Source organism: Callospermophilus lateralis, chromosome 8, assembly GCF_048772815.1.
Source record: "Callospermophilus lateralis isolate mCalLat2 chromosome 8, mCalLat2.hap1, whole genome shotgun sequence".
Classification (NCBI taxonomy): Eukaryota; Metazoa; Chordata; class Mammalia; order Rodentia; family Sciuridae; genus Callospermophilus; species Callospermophilus lateralis.
In genome coordinates this window covers 108183610-108197461 of record NC_135312.1, presented here as the reverse complement: position 1 = coordinate 108197461, position 13852 = coordinate 108183610, and the positions used below count along the sequence as shown (strand labels likewise).

Below are 13852 nucleotides of genomic sequence, written 5' to 3'. Positions count from 1 at the left end.
AAAGTTGTACTTTTAAAAATTTAAGTACTTGATAAAATATGTAATTGGTCGAATCTAACAATTCATCTAAAACCTAGCATATACTAAGCATTCAATAAATGTGTATTTTACTGAATAAAATCTAGTGAAAGTTGGAAGTCACATTATCTTTGCCTATCTACAAAGTTTTTCCAAAGCACCATCTTTTATGGGGAAGGGTCAGACTAACAAAATGATGGTGGTATACCAAGGCATAGATTTTTTGTTTGTTTTGGGGGGCACATCAGAGATAGAACTCAGGGGCACCCAACCACTGGGCCACATCCCCACCCCTACTTTGTATTTTATTTAAAGACAGGGTTCCACTGAGTTCCTTAGTGTCTCGCTTTTGCTAAGGCTGGCTTTGAACTCACGATCCTCCTGTCTCAGCCTCCCAAGCATCTGGGATTACGGAATGTGCACCACCGCACACAGCTAAGGCATAGATTTTTTTTTTTTTAAAGTAAATTCCAACAAATGGAGCAAAAAAAAAAACAGTTAAAAATAAATAAACAGGGTAATCAATGGAACTGCCTATGCTTATCACTTAACTTGGTTAGCTTCTTTGTGTGGGTTTAATTTCACAAACCATGGATTATGAATTTTCATATCTTGAGAAGAGTCCAACATATTGCCTTGCATGAAAAGGCATCTGATAAAAACACAACAGGCAGGTGTAACAGAAATAACAAAAGGAAATTCTTCTCTCTAATTAGCAGTTTTCTGGAAAACTACTTTGAATCCAAGTTACCTCATTGGACATCTCATTTGGTTTTAAGAATGTATGCAGAAAATAGTTAACTTTTTCAACAGTTATCTTAATTATTTCAAAAAGACAAAGACAAAAAACAAAAATACAATCCTCTCTTCAGCACCACCTCAGGCATGTAGAGATGCAAAACCACATAGGTTTGTTTGTTTATCAGCTAATCACTCATAGTGGAAAATCCTTGTACATGAGTTTTTCTGGATGTACATCAGTATATGGTTTCAAGGTTACTAATGGAATTGAAGCTGAATCCTTGTAGTCTAATGAATGTATAAAGTACACCAGGTCATAGGGAAGGGCAACCTTGGACAAGTCCCACAGTCCCCTGTACTTGTCAATACAGATGTAGCCACTCTGTGAGCTACACAGAGCAAAAACCCACAGATCCGCCTACACCTGGATCACTTGGGAATGCTCACCTCATGAAACAATGGATATCATTTTTGTTCCGTGCTGCCATGACAACGGGTGCCTGTTACAGTAGTAACCATGCAAATGTGACTGGCAGAGCAGTTGATGAACAAAGAGAAAAGTAAAAATAATCTACTTCCCACATATACATCTAGCAAAAACCACAGGCTCCCCGTGCCTCTGCTTCTGTGAACAGCAATCTTTACACTGCTCTATCTCTAGATTCCACATTTAAAAATAAATATCAATATGTACCAATTCAAGGAAGAATCTCTACTTCTTTTCATATTACCGAATCACAAGTCAAGTCACAGTGGTATTTCTTTGTGGATAAGTACAAATATTTTTAATGCTACGATATATTTGGATCTGGGGAGCTCGTTTGTGGACATAGTACTTCAACCCATACACCACACCTCTGGATAAGTACCAGCAGTCAAGCATCACTATAACACAGACTCTAGATAGAATCACTAAGCAAGTGGCAATCTATTTTTAAGGAAGGAAAGTTCATGTTCTATAATTTGAACAAACAGAACTGCATGAAAATAACCTCTTGCCAAAGGCACATCCACCTTCTTGTAAAGATTTTAAGAGTGTGCAGACTAAAACAATAATTTTTACATTTTATGAAATTCTGATTTTATAATGAATTTATACTATGCAAATAAGTATTAAATGCAAATGAAACAAGCTTATCATAATAAAATGTTTCCTTTCAATATAGTGAAACATTATTTTTAACTTGTCATTAAATAAGTTTATAAATAAGCTAAAAATCATGTTCATTTATATCTGAAAGGAAATTATCCCTGAAAACTTATCTTTTGTTTAACTTACTGTGAGTTAAAATATTGACATTACTGTGAGTTAAAAAACATACCAGTTTTTTACATAGGTTTTACATAGAATTTTCATCAATTTTATTTTCTCCTACAATAGGGATTTTATTAAAAGGAAATTAATAAAAATAAGACAAACTGAATGATTATAGCAAAATGCAACTCTGTTTATAATTAACAAAATCTAATAACTATTTAAATGCACGCATTTTCATGGAACTCAGTTCTCTTAATAAACTAATTAATTCTGACACTGATTAGTTTTTTGGTCATTAAAAATAAATTTTAAACTGTTTTCAAAAATTATTTTACATATCATATAGAATTTCACATTCTCAGATGTACTTATTTATATGTTCCTTGAATTAACAGGTTGCTATAAAATAAAGTCCTTTAGGTAACCTGCTAAGACATTCCAGAAAAATGCTGATGTACTTCATAATATAAAGCCTCTAATCATCAAAATAATCTAAACTGGCATGTATCTTTTTTTTTAACCATATTTCAAATGAAGAAAAAGTTCAGAGAGGGTAAGCAGCCTGCCTAGAGGAAGAAACAAGTGACCAATGAGGGTTTTACAGACATCCGGGTGACCTACCCTGCTGCCTCCCTGGGTAGACAAGACAGTGTTCTTGCTTTCATGGAGATTACAGACTAATGCCTCCAATTATGTTTCTCTATGTTTCCTCTCCAGTGACCAGCATCATATTTCCCAAAGTGAACAAACTTAGTAGGTATTTGAACTAACAAACAAACTTAGTAGATATATTTAAAAAAAGAAAATGAAAGAATGAATACTGGCTTTATTTGGCTCACTTATTGGGAGCTCACTCACATAGTTCAAATAGCTAACTACTAAAAGGTGTCTAATTAGGCCATAAGCCATGTTTCCCCCTGTACAGTCTCTTGTAAAAAATAAAATAAATCTCAAAAATCTTAAAATTACAGAATCTTAAAGTCACAGAAATGTAATACCTTTGAAGTAACAAAGAACTTACTGTACAGACAAAGGGGATCCTATTCATAAAAAGTCAACCGAGGGCAGTGGTTTATAACTCTTGACTTCAGGACACTTTTAAAATCATTAAGGACTCCTAAAGAGAATTTATTTATGGGGGTTATTTGGCATGTTAAGAATAAACAGAATTTTAAAAAATATTTTTAAAAAACATTACATTTCATCATAATTAACATATTCAAGAGGAAATTGCTATACTTTCCAAAGAAAATTTAAGAGAAACAAAATTTTTATTTCAAGTTACAATGGAATATAAGCTCTAAATTCCAATAATCACATGAGTGCTTTTTTTCAATACAAACATTGCACTGAGAGATGCAATACATATGCTTCATACATTCCTTTCATCACTGTGGATATTAAAATGATATATACTTATGGTAAACATTTAGTGATATTAATGTTTTTTATTGCTTCACAAAGGACACTCCTAAATGAATCTGGCATTTAGCTCATGTGTTTTTTCCTTGTGAGTGGAGTGGTAAACAAGACTATACTGACTAGTAGTAGTTTAGTGTCTATCTTAATTCATGCTAAAACATCAACAGATTTACCCACTAGTGTAACCATCAGTACAATGGAAACAGAAAAAAAAGGCTTTCAGTATTATTATGAAAATAATTTTGACTTCATGGAATGCCAAAAAAGGCAAACACACACACACACACACACACACACACACACATACACATACACACACACACACACACACACACACACACACACTGCTACAAACAGTCCCATTCAATTTGCCCATGCAAAAGCAATGATTCCTTAAAGTTCATATATCTCTTAGTAAATTGTGTCCATAAACAATATAAATATGATTGGGAAGAGAATGAGACTAACAGAATCCTTATCCCACTTTTGCACTGGGTGAACTCTCAGTTAACTCTTCACACTCTGAGTCTACTTCTTCATTAGCCAATAATGAACCATAATTTTTTAAAAAGTAACCAAATATATATATAGAAGGAGAAAAGAGAGAACGGAAAAAAAACAAACAAAACTAAGGAATATCTGTGTGCCCTCCCAGGTATTCCTGTGGAAACACTATCAAGTCAGTTTTTCCAATCATTTAATTTGCTTTCTTGCAGATGTACTTAGAGGGCCAATGCACTAAACTCCTGTTTCCCTGTAACATTCCAGTAAAGTCGGTTTCAGTCCATGGTTGGTTTCAGTCTATGGTTTAATGGCACAGGTAGTGAGAAAGCCAGTTCCAAAGCTAGTTTAAGTAATGTATTAAACAATCTTTGAATCTCAAATGTTTGTACATAGAATCCCACAGGCATTCTCAAATCTGTGATCTCTCCAACAGCTATATGTATTTAGACTTACTGACTAATATGTACTAACTATGCACTGATCAGCCTAAAATATTTGTGGAAGAGTGGAAATAAACAAAAATAATATATAGTTAAATAATATGTGCTGCACTTTGATTTATTATATTATATTATCCCATTTTAATTATTCCTTTGACAGAGACAAGAGCAAAGACCAAGGTCGACCAGTTTCCTAGTCTACTTTTTATATAGATGAGGCTTTAGAACAATCAATGCCAATAATCTCTGAAAATGAATGTAAACAGTAAGTGAAAAAATATATTAATTTTTATAACAATATGATCTAATAATCCCATCAGTGGGTATATGTCCAAAGGAAATAATATCAGTATGTCAAAGAGATATCTGCATTCCCATGTTTATTACCTCACTATTCACAATAGCCAAGTGTGAAACAAACTGAGGTGTCTGATGGATGAATGGATAAGGAAAATGTGGTACACATTCATAATGGAACATTATCCAATCATATAAAATTAAATTCTATCATTTTCCATTTTTCACAATATGGATAGAGCTGGAGGATGTTATAGTAAGTGAAATAAGTCAGACATGAAAAGAAAAACACCATTTGGTCTCACTCATATCTGGAGGTCAAAGAGTTGATGTCATAGAAGTTGAAAGTAGGCTAATATTTACCAGAAGCTAGGAAATGTTGCAGGTGGGAAAATGGAGAAAAATGGAGAGAAGATGATTAATAGGTACAGGGTGTAAAGACTCATAGGAGGAATAACTTATAATGTTCTCTACCACAGTAGGGTTTAACTATGGTTGACAACAATTAATCATACATTTCAAAAATAGCTAGTAGAAACAAATGATAAATGTTCAAGGTCAATGGATATTCCATGTACCTTACTTGATCATTACATATTTTTTGAAATATCACACTGTATATCCAAAAATGTACAAACATGTATTATGTGTCAATTAAAAATTTTAGGAGACTGTTTTTAAAAAGGAATGCACAACGTTCTAAAGGATTCCATGTTGGAAGCCAATACCTGAAGAATTGTGTGCTCCTTAACAAGAGAGATATGCATTGATTCACAGGCAGCTTTTAAAAGAAAGTATGCTGGGCTCTAGAGAAGTACATTTTGATTGCAGAGACTAGTTAGCTAGCAAGCTGTCTCTATGTCAAACATAGCTCAGTGGGGCTAAACCACCTTTTCTCTTCGAAGTTCCCAGCATGAAAACTCAAATAAATAGCTAAAATCTGTGAAATGAGAGAACATGGTCCCCAAATGTCATTTCTTAACTAGAAAAATGTCAAAGCCCAAAAGGGCGATTCATAGGTCAATGTCTTTGTATTTACTTTCCCAAACTGTGATATTTTGGAAGGGAATTTGAGCACCAGAGAAGAAGATTCCATTAAGGCCCATAAAAAAGGAAAACCATTTGCCTTTTGAAGTATAGACCCATATAATTCTAATGTTGGTTTCCTAATCTCCCCAAGGTTTTGAGAAGGCCTAACACTCAGAAGGAAACAGGTCAACTTCTGCAAAGGGAGATATTTCAGAATTCCTAGATCAGATGCTCTTTGAAAGGTTAAATCCAAAGGAATTCCCACGTGGAAACAGAATGTGTTCTGTAGACAGTTAAGGTAGAATTAGATGTGCAGATCAATAAAGAAAACAGCTGGGAAGGAACCCCACTGAGAAACACTGGTTCCCAGGCATGAAAATAACATTTTGTCAGATTCAAAAGACAAGTTACAAAATCTCAAATAATGACACAGGCCCACAGACTAAGTGGAAATTGTCCAGATAGAACATAGAAATCCTTCCATTCAGATGTATTTAATTTAATTGAATCCCTTAAACAATTTCCTGTATGTCCATAATTCCTGGTTTTGTTTATAAAGTAAAATAAGAAGTACTGAACTATGCCAACAGAAAAAAAAATAGAACAGATAATTATGAAGCAAACTATTCAAATTAAACACCTACAAAGCTAAACAAAGCTTTTTATATGATGTTAAAATGTCCAAAAGCAAGAAATATATAATCTGTAGTATCTGTCACATTAAGACTCTGATTATAGTCTGAAGAATAATTCTTGGCTGCTGCCTTATAGACATATGTTCTCAGGAATAGATTTTCTCTATTATCTACCTCCTACCACACCCTTATTTCTGCCATAACCAAACTAGATATTGGCTAGACTAAGTATTTTCCTAGGAGCAGCAAGTTGAAGAAAAATACATAGTCAATTGCCTTTACAGTAGGTAAATTTTTAAAATACACACAGATATCCACTTATTATGCATGGATTCATGCATACATGCATGCAAAATGATCTTTAAATTGACTGGAAAGATGTGTACTGATTTCATTAGAGGGATGACTTGTGGGGAGAAAATGCAGGAGAAGAGCAGAGGGTGACATGAGTCAAAGGGAACTTCAACTTATTTTTATATCTCTGAATGCAAGAATGAAAAAAACATTGACAGAATAATTCTGGATAGGAGAAATATGGTATTTGTTTTGTTACTCTTTATGCTTTGGTATTTTTTTATGACTGAATAAAAGGAATAGAAACCTTGGAACAGAAACTAGGAATAAAATCTCAAATGAGTTTGCAAATTCTGTAGGCTGAGAACCCCACAGTTAATAAATACTTTAGGAGGTACTCTGCAGTTCCTTTGTCTGTATAAAAATGACAGTCTCTGTCCCAATCTGACCTGAATGACAGGCCCAAGAAAACTAGTCTTATGTGGTCTTGTGGATTCTTTCAGCACCAGTTGCTGTAATAGGAATCCCTACACTGTAGAAAATTCAAAGAAATACCAATATAATCCCTACTATCAGGGGCTTGCCATATTTGAAGACTCAGAAAATCATAGCTATGATAGTTATATATACATATAAATACATATATGCAATTCAAATCTTTATACATGGAGCGGCTGTAGATATGCTGGTTGAGTTCCTGATATCTGCCAGGCATTATAAGTACTTTGTGTGCATTACTTTATATTATTTTCATAATAAATATGTAAAGGAGATAGAATTATTCTCCCACTAAAATGACAGATTGTAGCTTAGTGGTAGAGTGCAGTTTAGTATTAATAAGGCCCTGGGTTCAATCTGCAGCACCAAAAATAAATTAATAATAATAATAATAATAAATTAAAGTTCAGAAAAATTATGAACTCTCTACTATTAAACAAGCTGGAATTTGAACTCAAATCTGTTTTACATGTGCAATATTTTGTCACTTCTCTATAAGTTAAATACAATATAAACTTATTTTAAAATTATATGAGATGTCCAGAAGAAGAAGGGTACCTAATCCAGTTAAGTGAGTCCCAGAAAGCTTTGCAGGAGTAGTTCTGCAGTGGAAAATACGTCAGGAATGTGATAGCAGATAGACCATGCTCTACAATACACATACACACACACACACACACACACACACACACACACACAGTGCAAAGGAATGGTGACAGGATGGAAAGGAAGTGAGAAGGTCAGGTTATAGCATTTCTTAAAAGCAATTGTCTTTTTTTCTGTATAAACAGTTCTACTGGATAATCAAACAGGAGATTAGGGGAAATTTATCTTCAAAGAAAAATAATAAATGAACTAATAGGTAAAGAAGTGGGATAGAATGAGGCTATCACCATTTTCCAATGCCTGAATGAACTGATGGATCACTGTGAGTATCTGTCACTGCTAATATCATAAAAATGATTAACTGGATATTAACTGTGTCCCAAAAAAAAGAATGAAGCACTATCTATAATGAAGTTTTGACAAAATAAAGGCAAATCTTATCAAGTCTCTAAATTTAACACCAATGTGCATGGAATAAAGACAAAAATATAGTACACGGAAAAAATATCAGAATATAGTACATGAGAATAAAACAAAGTCACCAAAGAAAATCACGGAAAAAATATCAAAATATAGTACATGAGAATAAAACAAAGTCACCAAAAGAAGTGCAACCAGCAAAATCCAGAGTGTGACCTCCACAAAACAAAGGTCTAGTTTCTTCAATAAATAAATGGAATGGGGGGAAAGTAAGAGAAGTGGAGTCTATAAATTAAAAAACAGACCAGCCAATCACAGGGGTAGGCTTAATTTGATTCTGATTCAGATAAACTGAAATATATAGCATTTATGAAATAATTAAGAATCTGATCACTAAGTACATATTTATCTGGAATTGTTGATACATTTTCTTTGGGGTATTATAATGTGCTTATGTGTAATAATGTACTCATATGTCTCACCCTCTAGTGATACATATTGAAATATTTTCAGATAAAATAACCTGATGTCAATGACTTGCTCCAAATTAACATGGGCACAGGAATTAGACAGGGTAGAGATGAAACAAGATTGGTAATAAGATGATGATTGTTGCAATTGGATGATAGGTACATTAGAGCTCATCATAATATCTTGTTATGTTTAATTTTTTTCACTTTTTTGGGGGGGTGGTGTTGGGGATTGAACCCAGGGCCTTGCACATGCTAAGCACATGCTCTATCACTAAGCCTCTATATAATTTTAATACATTATTTTCCAAACAAATGGAAGTCTTTGGAGATTCTGTTTTGACAAAGGCAATGTGATTAAAAGGGAAGTAGGAAAGATCAATTGAGCAATGATTTGCACATTAAATGGCAGATGAGGAAGACTACAGCCAAGGAGATCCATTATGAGTCTCCTACAACATTCTGACTGTATTGATGAAAGTCTTATTAATTCCAGTAGCATTAATAAGAATGAAAAGGAAAATATGACAGGGGTGATTATGAGAAACTGTCAACGTTTGCTGCTACTTGACTATGAGGCACTAAGCAAAAGAAGATTAAAAGGTGACTCTAATTTTCATACCTGGCAAATTTAAAAATAGAAAATGTCATGAATAGAAATAGGTAAGTCAAGAGGGCAAATCATTAGGGGATGAGGTGACAGATTTGCTTCCAGACATCAATTTGAAGCAGCTGAAATGACCAAATGCTATTTAAAGGAAATTGTTTAGCTATACATGCATAGAAATGATAACCTTTGTGGCTTTTTACTCAAAAGTGATGACCCATTTAAAAATGAAGTATCATATATTAAACTTACTGTAATAAAATATAATTAAATAAAAGGTAGGACAAATCTTGGATTTAAAATTAAAATAGTTCAAATCCTTCTCTATAACAACAATTTCTTGGCATGTTGTAACCCTTTCATTTACACCCTTTTCTCTGCAATAATCTGTTTCTTCGTCTCATAAGTAGATCTGTATACTTCTTCTCTATCACTTCCTTATCTCTATATACTTAAACATAAAAAGCAAGAAACGCATTCTAGTGCCCAATAAATATCAAAATTTTTGGCCAATTTGCTCAGTTATTGTAAGCAATACTCAGAAGAATGAAATGATGGTGTCATAATTTTAAAAGTCTTCTTAGGCCTTTTAAGATGAAATAACATGATCTTATTAACTAGCATCATCAACATTGAAATGATTTTCAATTTCACTTATGACAAAGAACAAAGTTTGTTGTATACAATGAAAATTCTATAACAATTAAAATACATTTCAGAGCTTAGCATGGCCACACCTGCAAAGTTTTAAGTTTATCATTTGTGATGCCTAGAATCACACCGTCCCCTTTACCTTAGTAAGAAACTCCCTGTAACCAAGCAAACCACTCAGATTCTCTGATTCTCTCCACACAAAGAAATTGGGAAGATACCTCAACAAAAAAAATAAAAAGCAGAAATATTTCATTCTCTAAATCCTCTGATCCTCAGCAATCTTTGCTCATCAGATCCCAGCCATTTCATCATGCTGACCAATATTGCCAAAGCTAAATCCAGAATCTCTTGGCTACTCGGAGCCAAGAAATTATCTGACTACCTCATCTCTCATTGTTCACTAGGAAATAAATGAGCAATGATAGCAGTTTCTTGCTTGGATCGATCAATAAGTACATAGCTGGAGGTCATTTAGATTGGCAATATTCTAGTTCTGTGAAACAATAAGATTGACCCAACTATTTGAAATCCCAATGTCCAAGACTCTGAAGCAGTATGCCTCTTGCTGACAGAGCCCCTGCCTGTGTCTTTCTTCACTGGCTTCTGAAAGCTAGAAGTGAGACTCTTATCATGGAGCAGAAGGGAAAAAGGGAGAGTTGCTTGGGAGAATTTCATAATGTACCAAGAAGGCCATAATCAGAATCTTTCTTTAAGTAACACATAGAATGTTCCTGAAGAAACAAATATCCTTTTAGGAAAAAAATAATAAGTTTCCTCATATTTAAAAGAGAATTGGTTGAAATTTTAACTTTTATTTTTATTGTAGTATTAAATGGAAAAAAATAACCCATAGGATCAAAGGAGAAGGGAAGAGGTCAAAGATTAACACTCCTCAATCAAATTCATTAGATTCAGGAAATAATCTTTACAAGCCATGTTAAAAGAAAGGTAGAGGTAACAGAAAAGAGACCACTCTAGGGGACAAGGCATACCAGTTCATATTGTGGTTTCTTGCTGAATATATGAACATAAGTTTATTACTCACAACCATCTGAGACAAAACTACCTTTAGGAAACAGGAAGTTTCTGTAAACATCATTTTTTCCCATTCAATGAACTTTTTCACACTTTTAGCTCTTTGCTAGGATCCCTCTCTCTTAAACTCTTTTCCTGTCCCTTGGACTCACATAATTTCCATGTGTTCTTTCATTTTCACGCTAAGTGTCATGTCATATTCTCAGTTCACATTCTCTAACCTCTAATTCCACAAGAATTGACAGCACCTTATTTCTTTCTGCAAAATTTTAGACTTAATTATGGTGCTTGATATAGTGTATCATTATTTGTCTCTTATACTTAGATTGTATAACTCTTGAAGGCAGAGAGATGGTCTCATTCATATTTTTATCACCAGAAGTAAAACTGCTCAGTATCTAGAACAAATAAGAACATAAAAGAGTTTTAATTAAATTCAAGTGGAAAGAACTATGTAATTCTCTTTGCTTGTGGTAGAAACAAGTATTTTCCAAGATATGGATTTGTTCATCCCCTCTGTGAACAGCCATTAATTTCTCATTGAATAATAATGTATTCTTGGAAAATATAAGTACATTTACTTATATTTTACTTACTCCATTAAATAGTAAAAACAATGTCTATTTATTTCAGTCTTTTATTTTCTAATATTCTAATTATCTTCTTTTAACAAAAATTACTTATTCCTATATTACAAGCATACTTTTATTTCTTCAGCTTTTAATATTTCATATCTGGCATCTGGGGTTTAATATTTTAATATAACTAGGTAAATTTTTTGATCAAAAAATAATGCTCTGAGTACTTGTGACATTTTTAGACATTCTACTGCTAACAGAAATGTTACAAAGTTGAATTAGACAGGGTCTTACCTTTGAGAAATTCACAGCTTACTGGAGAAGACAGACTAGTCAAATATAATTAAACCTTAATGGAATGAGACCTACCATATAGATATAAAAGACCATAAGAGAATTAAAAAATGAAATTATTTGGGAATGACTTGCAATTTAAAAAATAAAAGTAATAGTTTATTTAATTTTTACTTACTGCTACTCTTATTTCTGGATGACCAATTTGTTTAAGAAATGTTAAAATTTATTTGCAACCTTATGTACCAAGCATTATTCTAAATGCTTTATGTGTAAAAAAGTAATTAATCCTCCTAATAACCTTGTATATATGCATTATAACCATCCTATTTTTACAGATGAGGAAACAAGGCAGAAGGAAGTTACAGCAACTTCTCAAGTAAGGAATTACTAGTACAGACTCAGGATTCAAACTTATAAAACAGCTCCAGAGTCTACATTAACTATCATACTACAATGTCCCTTAGATCAAAATGCAATCATCTTCATCTCACATTTGTTCCTGTCAATTTATATAATCTTGAGAAATTTGACCAAATCTTAGAAACTCAAATATTCTCTAGAATCCTTCTGTTTGTCTTCCTAACAGTGGAGAATTTTAGTCTATGCAGTTTATACCCGCCGAGCTTCAAGAATAAAAGACTACTTGTCTCTCACATTTTACAGAGCCAGTAAATGGCATGCATAGCCTTTGTGAATGTAGATTCATTAATTGGGTGAAACAAAAAGAATGCTGTATACAGAAAAGTAACAACTGGGTTCTGTATTCCCCAGCCCTTGCGAGTATCACAGAGGAAGTGATTTTACTTTGCTTTGGGGATAATTTGCCTAAGATTGTTCACAAAATCCATCCAATACATTCCTGAATATCATTGAAAAAAGCATATATTTTGACATTCAAATAAAATTTTTCAGTGTCAGTGATGAGACAGAGTATTTTGTAAAAAAAATAATAACTATGTACTATGAAACCATGAAAAATGGCCTATTTGTTGATGCACTCATTTGTCCAATAAACTTTTTCAATTAGTATATTTCTATAAACATTTTATAATGCTAAATACAGAGGCAAAACAAATACAAATAAGATGTGATCTTATATAGTGTGCAACACCTTGGAGTAAAATCTATGAGTCAAAAGATAAACAACAAATTAAGAAAAATTATTTCTGGGGCATCACTAGAGTTTGGATCTGGAATACCAGCTAAAGGCCCATATTTTTAAAGTCTTGGTCCCCAGGGTAATGCTACTTGGAGATGGTAGAACCTTTAAAAAGTGGGACCTAGTGGGAGGTCTTCAAGTCACTGGGGATGTGAATCCCAAAGGGATTATGGTACCCCAGGCTCTTCCTCTTTCCCTTTAACTTCTTAGCCATGAGACAAGTTCTACCACTCATTTCTCCCATAATGTGCTGCCTCACTAAAGGCCCAAAGCAACAGGGCCCATCAATCATAGACTGGAATCTGTAAAACTGTCAGCCAAAATCAACTTTATCTCTTCATTAGTTGATTTTTTTTCAAGTATTTGTTATAGTGACAAAAAACAGACTACCGCAGACTTATAGGACTGATCAAGGCTGATTTTCATAAGATATAAAACCTTTTTGTTAAACAATAAGAAAAAGTTATAAAATGAAATAAAAATGGCAATGGTTTGAACAAACAGTTCACTGAAAACAAAATACATATTTGAAACATGATATTCTCAATCTCACTCATCATGAAAAACCAAAAGTTTATAAACAAGACCTTAAACCCCTGGTCCATAAGATTAACAAAAACATTAATTTTCCTTCCACTTCCCTGAGTTGGCAAAAAAGAGGGAAACAGGCACTTTCATACCTTACTCATGGAATTAGAAAATGCTCCCAGTTTGAGTGAATTGGAGGGAGTCATCCAGGTAAGAAAGGGCAACACATAAAATAAGACAGGAGCATATCTAAACATAAAAGTGTTATGGGCCAGGCTATATGGGCAATGACCAAACAGACTCCATTTTACCCTGAGACTCTATATCATGTAAGAAATGTTTCTCCCTTGGGAAAGCCCCAC

At 33.4% G+C, this 13852-nt stretch overlaps 1 protein-coding gene across 3 annotated transcripts in view; it reads right to left on the bottom strand.

Annotated features, from left to right (window-relative positions):
• Gask1b (golgi associated kinase 1B) overlaps positions 1-13852 on the bottom strand; it is a 64924-nt gene that overhangs the window by 14550 nt on the left and 36522 nt on the right. The gene's annotated exons all lie outside the window — the stretch shown is intronic.